At 40.8% G+C, this 8,260-nt stretch overlaps 1 protein-coding gene across 1 annotated transcript in view; it reads right to left on the bottom strand.

Annotated features, from left to right (window-relative positions):
* Nucleotides 1-2,225: 2,225 nt before the first annotated feature.
* The window catches only part of NR2C1 (nuclear receptor subfamily 2 group C member 1), a 60,356-nt gene continuing 54,321 nt past the window's right edge, over nucleotides 2,226-8,260 (bottom strand). Inside the window, exon 17 of the transcript XR_007202971.1 lies at nucleotides 2,226-4,514. The gene's annotated coding sequence lies outside the window, so the exon portion shown is untranslated. The remainder of the gene's footprint in view (nucleotides 4,515-8,260) is intronic.

Below are 8,260 nucleotides of genomic sequence, written 5' to 3'. Positions count from 1 at the left end.
ATCTAATGCTTTCACTAACACATTTTTTAGTCCTATCATCCATATATATTTCCCAAAAACACAGTTGAAAAAGTTTTTGTCAGTTGGGTTCTATTTATTGAGAAGGTTGGAAGAGAAGTTCATAGCCTGGAACTAAGCAAAACATTACCAAGAAATACTTCATAATTTTCAAAAAACATTTGAGTATGGAAACTGTGAGAAGAGTTTAGCTCTCAAAACCCCATGAATAATAAATTTACTGGCACTCTTAGAAAACACCTGTCACTTTGTGGGAACTGTCTGGGTTATGTCTCCAGCAGTAACTCTACCTTCATCTTTGATTTTCCAATGGCAAAACTCTCCTGGTTACAGAGTGAAAGAAAAATTCCTTTTGGAGTTGTTCCTCAGGCAGCCTTCATTAGCCAAAACGTGCCTGTTCAGTTTTTTCCCTGGTAAAACCCTAGGATGAAGCAGAACTGAAGTAACTGTAAAAGAGCTCAGACACCTCGTGAACAGCTTACTGGAACGGATTAGACTGCAGGTCTGCAAAGCAGCAGGAATCTGCAGGCCCAAGCCACTCAGTTCTGCTGAGTGAAATGCACTATAATAAATAGTTCAGAAGAACCCATGGTGGAACAGCTCTATCTGGTTTCTCTATTCTCACAGGCAAATCTACTGCAGAAGTTTAGTTAAAAGCATTCCCAGAACATCACTTCTGTGCTATCCCTTTCCCCCTACCATTTCACACAAACTACAAATATTCCTGCCTCCTTATTAGCACCCCACCACCTCCCCTTAATCCAAGCAGAGTTAACTTGAAAATATATTTGGGCAAACATTACTACAAGATGCAGTTATTAAAAAAATAATCAGGAAATGCATTTGTTCAGCTGGTATCAACAGCCACAAAAACCTTAAGCATCCAGATGTTGAACTTGAAGATGGTGATGCTCTAGTGGTCCAAATGAGTTGCTTTCACCTGCAACACAGTGCCTCACAGGACACAGTTGGTTCCATTTATTCCTACAAGCCAAATGCACAACCCTGACTTCTTCTCATAAAGATTCACCTAAGAGAAAATTGTATTCTGTATTAGCCATTGTTTATCAGAGCGAGGGTAGGGCTGTCCACAGCATGTATTAATGCAAGACTTGGTACACACAGGAAGAAAAACAAAGCACCTCATCATAGGTGGATTCCTGTGATGAAATAGAAATGTTCTTTGGAGTTATTTGACAGAGGTATTAGGAGGTAAGGCAAGACTGGGTGCTAGGGATGTTTGTTGACAGAGGTGGCCAAAAGGCTGTGGGAAGTTACCAGCAGAAGAAAGAGTAATTCATTAGCAGACTGACTGGGGAACAGGGCCCTGTAGAAGTTAGTGGATCCAGAGGAGGGCCACAAAAATGGTCAGAGGGCTAAAGCCCCCCTCCTGTGAAGACAGACAGAGAGCTGGGGCTGTTCGAGGATAGCTCCTAGTGGCCTTTTAATAATTAAAGGAGGCCTACAAGAAAGATGGAGAAAGACATCAGGGCCTGCAGTGATAGGACAAGGGACAATAGTTTGAAACTGCAAGAGGGCAGATTTAAATCATACACAAGGATGAAACAGTTGGACTCAGTGATCCTAAAGGTCTTTTCCAACCTTAACGGTTCTCTGATTCTATGAAATTCTCTATAATTAGGGCAGTGGGACACTACAACAGGTTACCCAGAGAAGTTGTGGATGCCCCACCCCTGGAAATGTTCAAGGCCAGGTTGGATGGGGCTTTGAGCAACCTGGCCTTGTGGGAGCTGTCCCTGCTCATGGCAGGGGCTGGAACTACATGATCTTCATTCCAACCCAAACCATCTTGTAATTCTAAGTACCAAGAAAGGTTAAGTCTTCAAAACAGAGGCAAGATAGAGCATGGAGTAAAATTTCTTGGGAAAGAGACTCTAAATGCTTATTTCCAGCTCTCATAATTAGTAAACTCATTGCACTGTCCACTAATTGTCCATTATCTTTTACCAGTGCACCTTACATTTCCTCTGCAGTGTGTCAGTGGTTAATTAATTTACTTCATGATAAAAACATTTCAGAATTTAAACATGGAAAGAATGGCAATTAATTTCTCATTTGGGATACCGTTCTGGGTTTTCTGCACATTCATGCAAATGCCACATTCATTTATAACAGAAGACAATGACTGAAAAACCTTACACTTTTTAAATTATCATTGAGAAATCAATTCTGGAGTAGACCAAAACTTGTGCTAATTTCACAGTTTTAAGCAATAATAAATTAATTATTTATCCAGTGGTATTTGAAACTGAGATAAGTTTACTTGAATATCTGAAGTCTGTTTCTTGCAAAAGGAAAAAGCTTTGTTTAACCATACTATAACTTTCAACCTAAAACTGATCCATAATGGATCAAATACTAATTTCCAAAAATCCATTATTGCATTATATGACATGAAGATCTATGATTTGGGTTCATTACAATATATATTTCCATACAGCATTTTAAAAAACGAAACATTGGTAAATTAAATTTTACAATAAATTATTAATTTTCAAATGCATAGGCCAGAAAGTAGTAAGCATGGAAACAGAGGGTTAATAGCAACAAAGTTTAGCAAACAGCAAGATATTGCAGCTACCACAAATCCCAGAGACTGAATATAACTGACAATCCTACACTCTGTAATAAAAATGTGAAAGATCCACAAACTATTTGTAATCATTTACAGTGTTCTAGGTCCATACGACAATTCATATAAAACACTACCAAAGTAATAGGATATTGCAATTGTTTTCTATAATAGAAAGTTACAATTTATTTTTAAAAATACAACCAAAATAGAGTTTTCCAATTTAGCCAGGTTTCAAGACATTTATAGTGACTTCTTTATACAACAGCAAGACAACTACAGTGACACTGTATTGCTTACACTGGAACTGATGTACTAGCAAACCACAGCGGCTGAACAAAATGAACAGACCAGTTTCAAAAAGAACAGACTGACTTTCACTGACACTCAAGATCACATGACAAGAATAGATGGGTGGACAGATAGGTTTGTAACTACAGAAGGTATTGCAGTGAAGGTACTCTTGGAAAAAGTTTTAAATATAACAATTATTTGCACTAGGAACTTTAGCAGTATGAAACAAGCAACCTAAACCCACAGACATGTGTGCAACGTACAGTTTCATGAAAAATATTTGAACTAGTAAGCCTATTATGTGTAACAGTACTATAATCTTTAAATTATAGGATTCTAAAATGTATAAAATTGTTTTTCCTTTCATGTGATTTATATTAAAATGATTTTTCTTGCTCTTAACATTGAAAATTTTAAAGCTATTGAAACTAAACTTATCCTTTCATTGGCAAAGAGTTTTTGGCTGGTAAATGCCACAATTTGGTTAAATCCTGACTGGCTCTGAAAACTGTCAAGGCTTGTAAAGATCAGAAAGTTGACAAGTAATTTAAAGGTGAAAAGAAATCACAAAAACAATGAGATATTTTAACATCCATTGCGGAGAAAGCTTCAATACTCACACTTTTGTTATTGTATTGACAGGGGTACTGACAGAACCCAGTAATATTAGCCAGTCTGTCATTCAGTACCAAAGAATATTCATTCACAAGACTATAAATGACAATAAATCACACAGGTGGTAATGTGAGATCATGTAATCATAAAAAATAACTGTTCGAAACACTAAGGGCCTCAGTTAAAGGTAACTTGATACATTTAATTTAACTTAGAAGCAGTTATCTTAAAGTAACCAAAACAAAACCATAACTCCATGGTTTGGTTTTTCCATGAGCTGTTGCATTGTTCTTAGATGACTGTAATGTTTAACATGAACAAGGAAAAACCATGTTGATTCCTGTATTTACCTGTTTTAAAGCTCCCATTCCTGAGAAAACCCTGTTATGCCTCATTCCTTATCAAAAGGATGAATTTATAGTTTAAGAATGATTAATGAAATAATTAATGAAGGTCTTGCTGAGCACTTTGAGCAAAGTGAGTAACACTGAAACAACAACCTCCTGTATGGGATGTGTCTTTTAGATCATCAGAAAGACAAAAGAGATTACTTGGGAGGCAGCACAGATCAGCTGCACACTACCTTTATATCAACTTTGAAAAGTTATTATTATAAAAATGTAAAACTGGGGGGGGGGGGAAAGGTCACTTACCAGTAGCCAGAGCTGTTTGCTATGCATTGTATGTATGCACTTTGGCTCTTTAGAGGTCCAAATGTCAGAGGTATCCAAGATCATAAAATGCAGGGGTTTTTTGGCCCTCACAATATACACATGCCTGAATTTAAACAACCTGATGTGAAACACAACCAAGGTTTCTGTGCTTATGAGTTAACACATCCTAAGCAAGTAGTCTTGACCCAGAAGTCCGTGGTAGTGGCAGTCCATGCGTTACTGAAGTTAACTTCTATTCAAACAGACTAGGGCACGAAGAGGAAACAAGGACAGGAATCCAGAGAAAATCAGGTTCTGAGGACATCCCCTCCAAAACAGTGCTCCAATTAAAAAAAAAGAAAAAAGGAAAAAGAAAAAAAAATGAAAAAAAGACATATACTAGCTATGGAAAGGCAGCTAAATACCCATCAAGGACTGCAACAACCTTGCTAGGGCATACAGAGATAGATGCAGGAAGGAACGCCAAAGCTCACATGGAACTTAAACTGGCCAAAGATGTCAAGAATAACAAGAAAGGTTTCTACAGATATGTGAGTAGTAAGCAGAAGCACAGGGAAGATCCAGACCCATTGCCTAACTGGGAAGGGACACTACTCACTAGTCATGCTGATAAGGCAGAGGTTCTCAATCTCTTTTTTACTTCCATCTTTACCAGCATAGCTGGACCACAGAGTACCGGATCAAGTATCTACAACAATGCATGTGTCAACCCACCAGTAGGTGAATAGCTCGTCTGCAGCCTCTTGCAAGGGCTCAACCCACAGAAATCCATGGGCTCAGAAGAAATCCACCCTAGAATATTAAGGGAAGTGGCTGACATTGGTGCAAGGTCACTCTCTATAAGGAGTCTTGAAGATCTTGATATAACAAAGACTTTTCTTGTGCTGAGAGCAATCAATCCCTGCAAAATGAGATTGGACAGGGTACTAGATAGTCTCTTCTAGGGTCCTGTTCCCATGAAAGGTTGGAATGAAAGATCTTTCAAGGTCCCTTCAAGCCATAACGATGGCTGAACTGAGGGATTCAATTGCTAGAAATTTACACCTGTAGGTACCGTGGTATTTTCTAAGCTGTTTTCTAAGCTGGACAGCACCACATGAGAGGCTGCATCAGCTGAATCTTTCGGTCAGCTGTAAACAAAGAACTGCATATCACACCTGAGGCTCAAGCTGTGGAGTGAAAGATTTCTTCAAGGATGTGAAAGACTTGCACAGTGTACTGCATTTAGAAGGAAAGCAGGTTTTTACTTCCATCCTACTATTACCTGGGTTTCATGAATCTGGAGAATATTAGAGTAAAACACTTCCAAGAGTAGGGGAATGCCTGGAAATCTACCTCCAATATATTCAGGAATGATATGTTGTCAGTTTCCTTTAAACTTTTAATGTAGAGAACAGTAAATCTCCTGTGCCTGCTAGGGCCAGAAGTGGGTTAGGGAGAGCAAGGTACTAGAAAGCAGGGCCAGAATTTCTGAGGAGAGCTGAATTGGAGAATGATCTACAGCCCATCTGCAACTTGGTTGTACAGATCAAAAATGGGCCTCTAACCCTGGGGAGAGAACAAGCACAGCAGGTTGGCAGCAACATTCTTTCATATTTCCATTAACTCTGCTGATGAGATGCACACCTCCTGAGACACAGGATAGTCCTCATACTGCTCTCCAGTGAACACAGATAAAGAACTTGAGTCCTACAGCCTTCAAAAGGTGGAACGTGAGAAGAGCTCAGCTGCCATGGACAGTTCCAACACTGAATGCTGTCCTCCAGCAAGTAAGTGCCAAGGCACAGCAAAGGGGGTTGTTCCATGCCATCAGGGGTCCTCAGCACTAAGTGCTTTGATCTGTGGGATTGGATATGACCAATCATGTAGTATGGTCTTCCACAACATTCTTCTTTCTAACCTTGAGAGATGGATTCCATGGGTGCACTCTTAGATGGATGAGAAAGTAGATGGATGAGAAAGTAGATGGGTGGTCGCAACCAGAGGGTAGTGTTCAATCTCTCAGAGTCCCAATGGACATCAGCGACAAGTGGTGTCCCTTAGGGGTCCATACCAAGACCAGTGTTATTATCTTCATTAATGACATAGATGAAGAGATTGAGTGCACCCTCAGCAGATTTGCTGATGACACCAAGCTGAGTGGTGCTGTTGACACACCTGAAGAACAGAAGATGCCATCCAGAGGGACCTGGACAAGCTTGAGAAATGGGTCTATGGGAATCTCATGAGGTTTAACAAGACCAAGTGCAAGGTGCTGCACCTGGGTTGGGGGCACCCCCTGGTATCAGCCCAGATTGGGGGATGAAGAGATGGAGAACAGCCCTGCCCAGAAGGACTTGGAGGTGCTGGTGGATGAGAGAATGGACATGACCCAGCCATGTGCACCCACAGCCCAGAGAGCCAAATGTGTCCTGGGCTGCATCCAAAGCAGCGTGGGCAGCAGGGCCAGGGAGGGGATGCTGCCCCTCTGTTCCTCTGAGACCCCACCTGCAGTGCTGCATCCAGCTCTGGGGTACCCAGCACAGGAAGGACATCAACCTGTTGAAAAAAGTTCAGAGGAGGCCACCATAGGAGCAGCTCTCCTATGGGGAAAGGCTGAGAGAACTGGGATTGTTCAGCCTGGAAAACAGAAGGCTTAGGGTGACCTAACTGCAGCCTTCCAGTACCTGAAGGGAGCCTACAAGAAAGATGGAGAGAGACTATTTATTAAAGAGCATGTAGTGACAGGACAAAGGGGAATGGCTTCAAACTGAAAGAGAGCAGGTTTAGATAAGATATTGGCAAGAAATTCTTTACTGTGAGGGTGGTGAGGGACTGGAACAGGTTGCCCAGAAAAGCTATGAATGCCCCATTCCTGGATGCATTCAAGACCAGGTTGAGTGGGGCTCTGAGCAACCTGGTCTAGTGGAAGATGTCCCTGTCCATACAGGTGGTTGGAACTAGATGATCTTTAAGGCCTCTTCCAACCCCAACCATCATCTGATTCTGCGATTCTATGATACAGTCTCCAATTACGGAGCTTGGTTAGAGGAAGATCCAAGCAGCTCAGTTAGTGGAATTGAGAAGAACACAGAAGTCAGTTTCAGAGGTAGTTCTGAGATTCTTTTTGTCTGGTAGCAATCCTCAGGTGCTGAGAAAAACTACAGAACTCAAGAACTACAGAACCCAAGCATTATCTAGTAGTCTCTTGGTATTAGGGTGGCCTTGGAACTGCCACTGCAGAGTGGGCAAAGGCCCCCATTTAACCTGATCTTCTGGCTAAGCAATTTCTGGTGCAACCATGTGTTTCTTGATTGGGTGAGGCTCTTCCTCACTCAATTTTGCCAGAGAAAGAAAGGGGTCACACTAAATAGAACTCATCCTTGACCCAAGATTCAGATAATCCTAAATGCTAATGTCTGAAGAAGATCACCACTTTCACTAGCGTGCTTCTCTCATTTTAAGCAACAGGAAATAAATGTGCCAGGGATGCATAATTTCCTGTTGCAAAAGGAAGCAAGAAGCAACCACATGTCAGTGTTACTTGTCAAGTGAGTCACATCCTCAAGACAGAAAAACATTGAAACTCATCCTTAGATGGAGCTATGGAGTATGATTCAGGCAACATGTATGGAGTATCTAGACCCATTCCTAATGAGGAAAGGAAAAGAAGCAGAGGCTATGCTCTCATACAGAAGGGCACTGCATTTGACAGACTCAAATTTGAAAAGTAATCATTCAGGACTGGTTGGAAAAGAGAACTACATACCAAAGGGCTAACAATAACAAAAAATAAAGCCACAGACACAAATTAAGAGGCATCTAGAATGCCTCCATTACTGGGCACTGAGTATGAAAGAGGGAGGGGTAGGGTGAAAAAGCTCTGAGACCAGAAAAAGCAGGAGTATGCTGTCTTTGAATGCCTGCAGTATACACTTGTCTGTTAGTTTTTCATAGTATAAAACAGCTGATGTCTACCACATTATTGCTACAATACAATATTCTGTTGCATCTGCAAAACAGTCACTTCTCTTTGCTGCTTCACTTTTGATCAACTGCATCAATGTTAACACCAGAATATTTTAAA

Source organism: Corvus hawaiiensis, chromosome 4, assembly GCF_020740725.1.
Source record: "Corvus hawaiiensis isolate bCorHaw1 chromosome 4, bCorHaw1.pri.cur, whole genome shotgun sequence".
NCBI lineage: Eukaryota > Metazoa > Chordata > Aves > Passeriformes > Corvidae > Corvus > Corvus hawaiiensis.
Note: the sequence above shows the minus strand (reverse complement) of the source record. Positions and strands in the feature narration are given on the sequence as shown.